The sequence below is a fragment of the Pinus tabuliformis genome, chromosome 1_2, assembly GCF_031772625.1.
Source record: "Pinus tabuliformis cultivar Carrire ecotype Pingquan chromosome 1_2, CPIR1, whole genome shotgun sequence".
Taxonomy (NCBI): Eukaryota; Viridiplantae; Streptophyta; class Pinopsida; order Pinales; family Pinaceae; genus Pinus; species Pinus tabuliformis.
The window spans coordinates 534,475,930-534,489,102 of NC_142298.1; positions in this window are offsets into that span (position 1 = coordinate 534,475,930).

The following is a 13,173-nucleotide window of genomic DNA, read 5'->3' on the forward strand; positions in this document are numbered from 1 at the left end:
TCTCTAGTATGGAAATAATGCAAGTACAAAGGAGAAGACACTCTCTACGGAGTTACTTGAGTCTTTTGGCCTATTTTGATACTAAAATACACCAAACCCATACATTTTGCTCGATAAATCACACTCATAATGTCTCCTTTTTGGTACATAACAATATACAAAAGCATACAATGAAACCCCTACTCATCTTAGTGGCTCAATATATAACATAGCTCGATAACCAACTAGGGGTTAGATTTGACGTTATCAACTCTCAACTAGAAATACAATATTGGACCTTCTATATTATTTTTCAATTTAGACATGTGTCTAGCCTCATGTGCATGAGAAATAGGGGATGATAAGGCATCCACTCATACCATGGTGGTCAAACGTATAGGCCAACTTGTAGGAGGCATAACTTTTTCGTACGAACTTTGATTGACATGACTCTTGCACCAATGGAAAGGTATTTGATTTTAGAAAAATATCCTAATGTTATACACTATATTAGGAATTTCTTAACCTAAAAAATGTCATTTAATGCATCAAAATGGCTCTTGAAGGTTTTCGATTCAAATTGTTCAAATTAGGACCCATTTGTAAAAAAGGTCCTGTAAGTAGATTCCTATGAATTTTTCCACTTTGAAAGAATTAATATAGATTATAAATAATATATTGATAATTATCACTACATGCTAGACATTGAGAAAGTGTTTACATGGATTTTGTTAGAGGTTTATCAACAACCCAGAAGGGACATGATAAGAAGCATCAAACATGTTCTTTGAATAGGTTTGAGTGCACTTTTGGATTCCAAGGAGAATCATCTCAGAAAGGGATACTATATTTCTGACTTCCTTTTGAAGTACATTGTGGGAGAAGATGGACACTAAGTTGAACAAATATAAAATATTCCATTTACAGATAGATGGGGAAATAGAATTAGTCAATAGGAATTACATGTCACTCTTGAGGGGTTATATCAAAAGAATCTTAAGACTTGGGATGTAAACATAATCTATATACAACACTCTTTAATAGAGAATTGCACACTTCTATTAATAAGTCACGTTTTGAAAATTTCGTTGGATATTTTCTACCAACAAGCTTGGATTTTTTATAAGGAAAATAATGAGGAGTGGGGGATACCTCAAAGGAGATGAGTTAAGAGTCAAAAAATCTATTGAGAATATTAGCTAGATTCTTTTTCAAGTACAAGAGATATTGAAGAAGTCATAGGAAAAATATAAGGGCGATCATGATCAAAACAAAATAGAGAAAACATTCAAAGTGGGAGCTAGAGTGTTGTTACATCTAAATAAGGAAAGATTGTCAAGTCACGGTAAAAAGATTAGGGCTCTATAGTTTGGTCCTTTCAAGATATTGGAAAGGCTTGGAGATCATGTCCACATACTCAATCTAACCTTGTACATGCATATTTAATCAATAGTGAATGTTAAGAATCTCAAACACTATAAGCCCTCCATGATCGATCAAGAAGAGGATTGGGTTGTACCTTCCATAGAGGATTAACACCAAATTCTTAGGAAAAGTTGGTCTAGGACATGGTTCTTTAGAAGCAATCTAGAACTAAAAGAAAAAGTAATCATGAACTTTGGTAGATTGGATTGAAATGTTTTTTTCTAGAAAAAGTGAAGTGGTACTACAAGGAGAGGATAAGGAAAAATTTCCTCACCTCATTTAATAGAGATTTTGGGGACAAAAAACATCTCTAAATGGGGAGTTATTTAGATTGGGTCATTACATTATTCACTGTCTATCTCAATTCTTCCAAAATAGTGGGAATTTGAGGAATTAACTTGTAAGTTCATTCTAATGGCATGTCTTAGTTTGGAAAATTGGGGTTTCAAACTTTTCATAGCCATTTTGAGTCATATAATGACATTTTTTAGGGTAAAAAAAATATTATCTTTAGCTTAGAGACCTTGATGTTGCTCTAAGGTGAAGGCAATTTTCCATAGTGCAAAGATTGCCTCAATCAAAATTTGTACGCAAAATTTATGTGTAATTCTACCTACCATCCACTTATAACAATATGGTATATGAAAGGTGTTACTATTGTTTTATCCTTAATTTCTCAATGTTTAACAATGTATTGGGTGACAAAAATTCCATTTGTGGAAATAGATGTTAAAGAAACCACTATATATGTTCAAGTCACAATTTTTGACAGTGTATATTTTTTCGCCAATATGCGAACTAGATTAAAAGATATGCTAATAAGAAAATATATCTTGATATCATTGGCCATGTCAACACCGGCATGCCAAGTGCCATTGAGGTTCTAGATTTTGTCCAAAGTTCTAACACACTATTCCACCACATCTTAATTACGTTGTATATATATATATATATATATATACATACTCGCAAAAAAGTATCCACTTTGGAGATTTAATAAAGCATTAAGCCAAATGAGTTAACAAAATTTCTTGGTTGGATGATAAGATTTTGTAAAATAAAGATTTAACATCTAGTACCTATACTTTGTGAATTATTTTACTGAAGATGATGAACACTCATTGCAAGAACCACCTTGAAACATCATACTTTCCATCGTACTTCTACTTAATTAGGATATCTAAGACCACAAAACATCTAACTATTTTAAAACTTTCACAATTTTAAGAACGAAATGCAAGGCATTGCATACAAAATTTTAACTATCATATTTATATCTTGATTCTTAGATGGTTTTTGGTTTATATTTGCACTAATATTATATTCAGCAAAAGGGTGCCTGCTTCAAGGATACACTGGACTGGAATATAATATGATCAAAAATATAATGTGTAGGCTTTGGAATAGATAACATACAACCAATGGAACTTACGTTTGTTTATCAATAAGAAAGACAACTAAAAATATGGTAATGGTGCGAAGAATGAGTGATTATATACTGATGTTGTACCACTCCAAGGACAATGATGCTTATCTAAGGGATAATCACCAATTCATGATCATTTTTAATGACTCAAACTTCCAAGCAACCTCATTCAAATAAGTTTCAGAGTTCAATGGATTTTTAAGTGACTCGAAAGCATGATAATCATTATGAAGTCTCGAATGATGTGAGTAGAGTAAAAGAACTGCTCCTACAGCTAGGAAAAGATGTCAAAGTATAATCCACTCATTATTCTCACCGTTCAAACTTGCAGGTAAGAGATTAGACTAATCTCAAAAATGTATAGCGTTAGGGGTAAAACACTATTAACCTTTATTTTGCCATATGCATCGTATTTAGAAATGATTAACATTGCGGCAAACAAAAATATATATATATATATATATATATATATAATATGCAAGTATCACATTCCTCACCATGTAAAACAAATTATAATTAATAAACAAAACTAAAGGAATTAAATTCCTGTGTCATATGATATGCATTTCAAAACCTAGGCACTTAAATGGTATATATATAGATTCCACACAACAGATGTATGTCTATATTATGATATTATGTGGCATCAATGTTATCTATATCTATATATAATTCCATTCAAAATCCACGCTTCCTGGCTAGCCCCACCGCAATTAAACCTCTATAAAGCCTATGGTTGATCCTCAGGCTAGCCCCACCGCAATTAAACCTCTATAAAGCCTATGGTTGATCCTCAAGTGAGCTCTTCCGTGCACTTCACCTCCTTTCCATTTCAACCAACAATGGTGCAAACCATTGGTAGGGTGTATGCCGCGAGGTCCGAAAGTTAATATTAGAGTGGACCCACCCCATCATCCCATAATGGGTCGGGGGTTCGAGCCCTCACAAGAACGTTTTACCATAATCCAAATCCGACTAGACAGAGGACCTACCCATTCGCCCATCGGGTGTCCAATGTTCGAAATAATAATCCGAACCACCACCTTAAACACACTGACATACACCTTGCTTGCCCAGTCAACCATTGCACAGTTGCGATTTTGTTTGTAGGCAAAAGGATTGAAGTCAGAGCAAAAGTACAGTGTGGACCATTCCACAACACAACAGAAGAGTTCAGGCATTTAATAAATTTTAGTAAATAGATATGGGAAAACACCGTGATTCTTTCCCACACTCCACAACACCCGCAAGTTCAGAAAATCATTTACTATGTAAAATCGCCCATGTTGCGTATTAAATATTTTCTTTGTCATGTAATTAATGTCAAATTTGTATGTTAGATAAATATTGATGCAAAAGTCATTTATAATGTTGGGCATGTTGGAAAAGCTAGGGAGCGAGAGTCTATGAGGTAGCGAGGAGAAAATTGTGGAGGAAATATTGGTGGGCACATGAAAACCAATTTTACAGAGTTTTACAAAAGTTTACTCTGCAACCCAGTAATGCATAAATCATCGTAAGTTTGTTGTATTTTTCACTGGGAGTTGTAGCCTCCATTTATGACGTGAATGTATTTCTTTATGTTTTAACATATAATATAAAGTGTGGCTAATTGCATTAATCCTTCGCAGGTAGATTTATGGCAACCTCCTTTGTTTTACTCTGTTTTGTTGTGCGTAATATTTATGTTTTATTTAAGTCCCTGTGTGGTTGCGATATCCATGCCGCAACCTATTTCTGAGCCAGTTGACTTTTCCGCAACCAAATTATTTTCGAGACTCCTCTCCTCTACCCTGTAAATTTTTTCTAACATGGTATCAAAGCGGGTTAAACTTTGTTAGTGTAAAAACAATTGTTTTTACTAGCAGTGAAAATTGTTTTGAGGGTAGATCGTTTTTTAGCATTTTTACCAGCAGGTAGAAAGTTTTTTTTTTATACTCAGAAATGGCAACATCAAGCACAAGCTTGAATAATCCTTAGATACCTCAATTTAATGGAAAAAATTATGATTATTGGGCTATTACAATGAAGGCCCTGTTTTCGTCTCAAGAAATTTTGGATTTGGTGGAGAATGGTTTTCAAGAACCAACAGATGCAGCAGCATACAATGTCTTGTCTCAAGCAAAAAGAGATTTGTTAAGTGACAACATGAAGAAGGATTCAAAAGCCTTATTCTATATTTTCCAAGCAGTTCATGAAAGTATTTTCCCAAGGGTTGCAGCAGCAACGAAATCCAAGCAAGCATGGGACACCCTCCAGACAACGTACCAATGAATGGCAAAAATCAAGACAACAAAACTGCAAATGTTGAGAAGAGATTTTGAAACACTTTGTATGAAAGAGTCTGAGAATGTGGAATCATTTTTTGCACACGTAATTGGGTTGGTTACTCAAATCAGGTCTCATCATGAGACAGTTGAAGAGAGAAGAATAATTGAGAAAGTTTTGAGAAGTTTGCCAGCAAGGTTTGATGCCATTGTTGTGGCTATAGAAGAGACAAAGGATCTCTCACAGTTGTCAGTGGATGAGCTTCATGCATCACTAATTTCTCATGAACATAGATTGAATAGAGCAACAAGCTCCTCATTGGAGCATGCTTTCAAGACACAAGTTTCCTTTGGTCAAGGTCGAGGCAAAGCAAGATCTTATGCTAGAGGAAAAGGAAGAAGCCCACACAGAGGTGGAAGAAGCAGCCTTTCAAGCTCAAGTCGAAGGGGCAGCAATCAAAATCCAAGTCAAGGCCCAAGCCAAAATCAAGCACAAGGTTAGAGGTACGATAAATCTCAAGTTCAATGTCATTACTGTAAGAAGTATGGTCATTATGCAAATGAATGTAGAAATAAGCAATATGACATTAGTAACAAACCAAGTGTAAATTTCACAAAAGAAATTCAGAACCTTGATATTATGTTTTTAGCTTGTAATGTAGCACAAGAAAAACAAAGTGATATATGGTATCTAGATTCAAGGTGTAGCAACCTATTCGGAACGAGTTCACCCAAGGACAGTTTTGGGGCTAAAATCTCTTGTTTTGGGACAATTTTGTAATAAAGTTATAAAGTCTTCGCATTTTGTGGTTGTGGAGCACGAAGGTGTCAAGAGTCATAAAGGGTTGTCTGCCCTTATTTTGTAAAGTGTAAAGTCGGCGGTCAAGATCCACCCATGGTCTGCGGACCATGGGATTGTATAAAAAAGAGCTAAGTAAGTAATATCTAAGTAGTAAAAGGAGTTCGTAGACAAGCCTTGGAGTCTTGGTAGAGAAGTCTAAGTGTTTTGGGTCTTAAAGTAGGTAGAGGCTCTACAGCTGAGTGAATAGAGGCCTAGGGTGGAAGTTTGTAGTTGAGTGCGCAGACCCCTACAGCTATGTGCACAGGGTGGATAGAGTCTGTATTAAACCAAAGATATTAATAAAGAGAAGTATTATGCGAATTCTGTGTATTTATTTCCTGTAATTGCATATAGTTATATTGTGTTTTGGGTTTAATTTACAATGTTTATGTGATGCGCAAATATATGTGATTATATTGGCTAATTGAATGCAAGTAAGAATATCAGTTTAGTAAGATAAGTAAAACACTTAAGAAAACTTTGGAACCTATACAATACGCTTTCATAGTAGCACGAAATTACCTGGATCGTGGGTTAAGGCTGCACGAAGGTCAATTGTACACCTTCACGGAGGTACTAAAGGACAAAATAAAGGGGTAGACTGATAGAACCCTAAAGCTTAGTGACCTGCACAAAAGCAGGAACAAAGGATATAAACCGACATCACGACCATATCGGGGTGTGGAAACTTGGTTCCAGCATCCCTCCATATTGCTTAGGGTGAGACTTCAGTCCGCGCTCTACGGGTTGATGCCGAAAGGGCCAGTAGTGTAGGGATTTGTTTGGCTAACTAACGTTGAACCTGGGTCATGCCCCACAAAGCCAATAAATGGTTTCGTTGCTGGACCAGAATTTGCATGAGAGATGTGTGATGTCGTATCACTAGAATCCAACTAAGAAAGAGATCTAAGACTGGTTGGATAGGAAGATCCACAAATTTGCGTCACAGGAGAACAAAAATCCACGACTAATAAAGGAACCCTATATGGACAGGTGGTACCTGTATACAGAAATCCATGAGATCATTTTTTGCTCCTTTCCAGTTGAGTTATATGAGTGGATTGCGGAGCTACCAGATAACCAAGGAAGGTGGAGACTTGACTGTCCTATTGTTTGGGCCCCGAAGTTAGTATAGAGACTGGAAGCCTCTGAGGATAAGATTGCCCGTGCTGTCGATCTTTGGCTCAATCACATCATAGGAGGATTTTTGACTGAATTCGCGGTCAATACCTCAATTAGTTACAACGAGGCGGAGCGGTGCTTTTTCAAAGGTCCGTGAGGTAAGTACTTGAAGTCTTTAAATACTTGGATTAAGATGTTATTGTGTGAAAAACGGATTATGTAGCTACCTTGATGTTTGGAGCAACGCGAAGTGGAAATACTTACAGGAATGAAGGAAGAAAGGGTCTTGAATATAGCCCACTGATTTCAACTTTATTGGGTGACGAAGAGGGAGTAGCACAACCTTCTCCGCGAAGTGTAGTTCAGTTAATAAGACAGGGATTCCCACGGCTGCCACCTCCACCTACACCACCTCCAACTTCACCACCATCACCTGCAACTTTTCCCACACCACTGCCACCTCCACCATAGTTCAACATGGCAAATTCAGTAAAGCTTCATTTGTTTAAAGGCTTGGAAAATGAGGACCCGGACCAGTTTTGGTTCGTCTTGAAAGTTGTATGGGAAGATCAGGGGGTCACAGATGGTCACATGAAGAAGGAAACATTTCTTAGCGCTTTTCAATATCATGCACTAACTTGGTACCTCAAGTACTCTAATGATAACCCAAACGCTGGGTTGGAAGATATCTAGACCGCACTGAATAAAGAGTTCAGTAGGCCTAAATCTGAGGCATAGTCGATTGTGGGGTTCAAGGAAATTGTGATGAAACCAAGTGAGACACCTTGGGAATTGGATCAAAGATTGAGGTGTAAAATTTGTGAAGCCAATATGAGCTTAACAGTTGGACAACATCGCGAATGGTTCATGGCTTCACTCCTACCTCACCTAAGCATTGCACTGTCACAACAAAAGATTACGACTCAGGCAGAGGCCTTGGAGATTTCCATAAGAATGCATGAAACACTGATGCAAGATCCAAATTTAGGGGTTTAGCAGATCCATGCACAGTTGCAAATTTTTTCTTCGAAATGAAAAGTTTGAAGCAGGACAGAACAGTTCGACCGGAGGTGCATGAAGAGATATGGTGCCTGAAATGTAAGGGTCAGGGGCATGACAAAGACTTCCCGGTCATTGCAAACTATATTGGGGGAGGAGGAACGATGCCTTTGAGGCCGAAGGCCTAAGAAGGACCAAGCGCAGGGCCTGCACTGTGGTGCACTATATGTCAGGTAGCAGGGAAACATACGACTGATAACTTTCAATTGCTGCAGAAGTTTGTACAAACACCGCAACAACTGTTCTGCAACTTCTGTACGTCGGTAGGGCATGATGAGAGAAATTTTCGAAGTTATGAATTGATGATGGAAAGAACACCCGCCTATAGAGTTCAGGCATAGACGTGGCCCCCTAACCAGAGCACTGGGATGGCGCAAACAGGCTTTCGGGGGCGCAGATGAGGTCGAGGCAAAGGAGGACCTGGCAATGTTGGGTTGTGTTATATTCTTTCCACGTAGTTAACAAGGGGTTTGAGGGGCACCCGTAACCCCACTTTATGGGATCTAGGGCAGCCCCCAGGAAAATTTTGGTTTTGGACCCTATATTAGGTTGGGTGGACCCACCTATGGTTTTGTACGTGATTTTCGCACATGTTTTTGGACGCGATGGTTTTTGGTCCATGGTATTGGACGCGATGGTTTTCAGTCCATGGTATTGGATGCTTCGACATGTATAAATATGTATTATAACATTGAAAGGAACATAATGAAAAGTCAAGCTGGTAGTCCCAGTTTTGGGATCTAGGGGAAAATCTCTGTGTATATGTGTTTTCTGTGTTATGCTCTCGCATTGTTTATTTTCTGTGTTTTAGAATTCGTATGCAGGTAATTTCTGGACAGGGTTAAATCCTACATTTGGTATCAGAGCAGATTTGGCTTCAAGGGGAAGCCTTTGTTGCTGAGGGGTTTCGCTCGGGCCTATGGTAGACCCTATTCAGTGGGAGATCGATTCTGGTGGTGAAAGAAGATGGCGAGTAGTGGAAAAATAGAGATCGAGAAATTCAATGGTCAGAGTTTTGAGTTGTGGAAACTCAAGATGGAGGATCTCTTGGTGGATAAAGATCAGTGGATCGCGGTAGATTCGAGTACTAAACCAACGGGAGTGTCTAAGGAAGAATGGAAGAAGTTGGATGGGAAGGCAAAGAGCACAATACGATTGTGTGTCTCAGATTCAGTATTGCTGAATGTATTAGGGGAAGCTACGGTGAAGGATTTGTGGGACAAGTTAGGGACTTTGTACCAATCTAAGTCTTTGGTGAATAAATTGTTCCTGCAAAAAAAACTGTATAACCTGAGGATGAAAGATGGAGACTCGGTGACAGAGCATCTGAACGCATTTAATACTATGGTAAGTCAGTTAGCATCTGTTGATATTAAAATTTCAGATGAAGATAAGTGCATCAGTTTGTTTTGTTCTCTACCAGATTCGTGGGATAGTCTGGTTATTGCAATAGGTAGTAATGCAACTTCCTTGCAATTTGATGAAATAGTCTTAGCCTTGCTGACGGAGGAGATGAGACGGAAAAATATGGAGAGACAAAATGGTGATGCCTTGTCGGTACCACGACGGTCCTAAAATAGAAACAAAAATAAGTCATCGAGTGGGAGACATAAATCTAGAGGGAGATCTAAATCTCCAAGAAAACATGTAAAGATGGTGTGTTGGAAATGCAGAAAGGAAGGCCACTACAAAAAGGACTGTAAATCTAAAGCTCCTAAAAAAGGAAAGGGATCTGATGAGGCTCCTTCTGCAGAGGCGAAAACCACCTCAGGTGATGGTGGGGATGTGTACTTGGCTTCTTCAAGTACACATCTAGATCATGAGGCATGGTTGATTGACTCAGGTGCATCCTTTCACTTCACTCCCCATAGAGAGTGGTTTTGCGAGTATGAGAAATATGATGGTGGTGATGTCTTCTTGGGGGATGACAGGAAGGCTAGAATCATTGGTCACGGAAAGGTAAAATTGAAGTTGCAAGGTGGAAGGGTTAGAACACTTCCAGGTGTTCTGCATAGTCCTACATTGGCCAGAACTCTGATTTCTCTTAGTAAGCTGGATGATGCAGGTGTAAAAACAGTGTTCGAGAATGATACCTGCAAGATGGTTTAGGGAGCATTGGTATTGATACGTGGAGTTCGGATTGGAACTCTATACAAGCTGCAAGGTAGCACTGTTGTTGATAGGTGCAATAGTTCCGTGGTTCCTGAAAGTGGAGTAGAAAATATAGTGGTCTCTGGAGAAAAGACCATGTTGTGGCATCAAAGGCTTGGACATATTGGAGAGAAGGGCCTTCAAATACTTCATGGTAAAGGTATGGTAGAAGGTATAAGCAATAGCTCTCTGGATTTTGATTTCTATGAAGGTTCCATCACTGGGTAAGTCTGTGTACTGTGTATCATTTATAGATGACTTCTCAAGGAATACATGGATATATTTCCTTAAGAAGAAATCTGAAGTCTTTGATAGGTTTAAAGAATTTAAGGCTCTGGTGGAAAGCCAGATAGAGAAGAAGATAAAGGTGCTGAGGATAGATAATGGGGGAGAGTTTTGCAGTAAGGAATTTGACGAATTCTGTAAGAAGTGTGGTATAGCATGACAGAAGACTACTCCATATACATCTCAGCAAAATGGAGTTGCAGAAAGAATGAATAAGACGGTGATGGAAAGGGCAAGAAGCATGCTCAATGGTGCCGGGTTAGGACAAGAATTCTGGGCAGAGGCGATGGATACTACATGTTACCTGGTCAATAGGTCACCTTCATTAGCGTTGGAGAATAAGACTCCACAAGAGGTATGGACTAGTAAGAAACTCTCTCTTTCACATCTCAGGGTATTTGGATGTGATGCATATGTACATTTTCCAAAGGAGAAAGGAACCAAGTTGGATAGTAAATCTTAAAAGTGCATCTTTATTGGGCATAAGGATGGTTTTAAGGGTTATAAGCTTTGGAACCCAGTCACACGAAAGGTTGTGTACAACCGAGATGTGGTGTTCAGAGAGGTGAAAGATGTTATTAAACATGAAATCCAACCAAAGGAACCCAAGAAGATAGAGTTTGAGCTAAAGGAGGAACAATCAGACTCTACACCAGAGGAGGAATCAGAAGATGAAGAGCCATAAACTCCGGCTTTGAGAAGATCAGTTCGAGAAAGAAGGAAGCCTGAAAGTATAGTCCATTTTCTTTTTGTTAAAATTTTGCTTTATCTATTACTGACGATGATGCCAGAACTATGAAAGAAGTAGTAGATTCAGAGGATGGAAAACTCTGGAAAGAGGCCATGATTCATGAAATGGCATCTTTGCACAAAAATGAGGCTTGGGATCTAGTGGAGTTGCCGGTTGGAATGAAACCCATTGGCAACAAATGGGTGTTAAAAAAGAAGACAAATATAGAAGGGAAAGTGGAGAAATACAAATCTTGGTTGGTAGCAAAAGGTTATTCCCAGGTGTCGAGAATTGATTTTGGTGATATTTCTTTCTCCTATTCCAAGGTAACTTCTATTAGATTACTTTTATTTGTTGCTACTTCTTTTGATTTTGAGGTAGAACAGATGGATGTGAAGACAACATTTCTTCACGGGGATCTAGAAGAGGAAATCTACATGAAGCAACCTAAAGGCTTTGCAGTGAAGGGTAAGAAAGAACTGGTATGCAAGTTAAAGAAGTCTCCGTATGGGTTAAAACGTACACCAAGGATGTGGTATCAGAAATTTGATACATTTATACGGGGACTTAGCTTCACCAAAAGCAAAGAAGATCACTATGTGTATTTTAAATTAATTGGTGGTCGTGTTATTTATCTAGTCTTGTATGTGGATTATATGTTGATGGTTGGAAATGACAAAGAAATTATCCAGGATTTGAAGACCCAATTGTCCTCCAAATTCGACATGAAAGATCTTGGTGCTGCAAACTATATTTTGGGCATGGAAATTAAAAGAGATCGGGCAAAGAGGAAGTTATGGTTAAACCAGAGGAAGTATGTTGAGACAATAATATAGAGGTTTAATATCCAGTATATTAAACAGGTGAAGGTTCCTATTCCTGTAGGTGTGAGGTTATTTGCTGAATAGTTTCCCAAGACACAAGAAGAGGAAGAGGACATGTCGCGTGTTCCATATGAAAGTGCAGTTGGTAGCCTGATGTATGCAATGGTCTGTACTAGACCAAACATTGCACATGTAGTGGGAGTATTGAGCAGGTTTATGTCAAAACCAGGGAAGGAGAACTAGACAGTAGTGAAGCGGGTTTTCAGGTATTTGCGTGGCACTAGTGATTATGGTTTGTGCTACCAAGGAAGACCAGGATTGGACAGAGTGTTGGATATTCATGGCTTTGTTGATGCAGACTGGGCTAGAGATCTGGATCAGAGAAGATCTACAATTGGGTATGTGTTTAACCTATTTGGAGGTGCAGTCAGTTGGATCAGTAAGAAACAATCTGTAGTGGCACTGTCAACTACAAAGGCAGAATACATGGTAACCACTCATGCAAGCAAGGAAGAAGTTTGGTTGCAGAGATTGTGTTCAAGTATGGGGTTAGTACAGGAAGCTATAAGGATAGACTGTGACAGCCAAGGTGCAATTTTCTTGGCAAAGAACCCTGCATATCATTTAAAGACAAAGCACATTGATGTTCAATATCACATTTTGAGGGATATGATAGAAGACAAAAAGGTGTTGGTAAAGGTCGAAACTTTGAAGAATACTACAGATGCAGTGACAATGTCTGTGAGCTCTGAGAAATTCTCTTGGTGTAGAGAGACAATGGGCATTTCGGGGCTAGAAACATGACTAAGCTCTCTTGTGACCCCCTGTGGAAAAAAACAAGTGGGAGAATGTTGGGTTGTGTTATATTCTTTCCACGTAGTTAACGGGGGGTTTGAGGGGCACTCGTAACCCCACTTTACCCCGAAATTTTTTGGCTTTGGACCCAATGTTAGGTTGGGCGGACCCACCTATGGTTTTGTGCATGATTTTCACACATGTTTTTGGATGCGATGGTTTTCAATCCATGGTATTGGATGCTTCGGCATGTATAAATATGTATTATA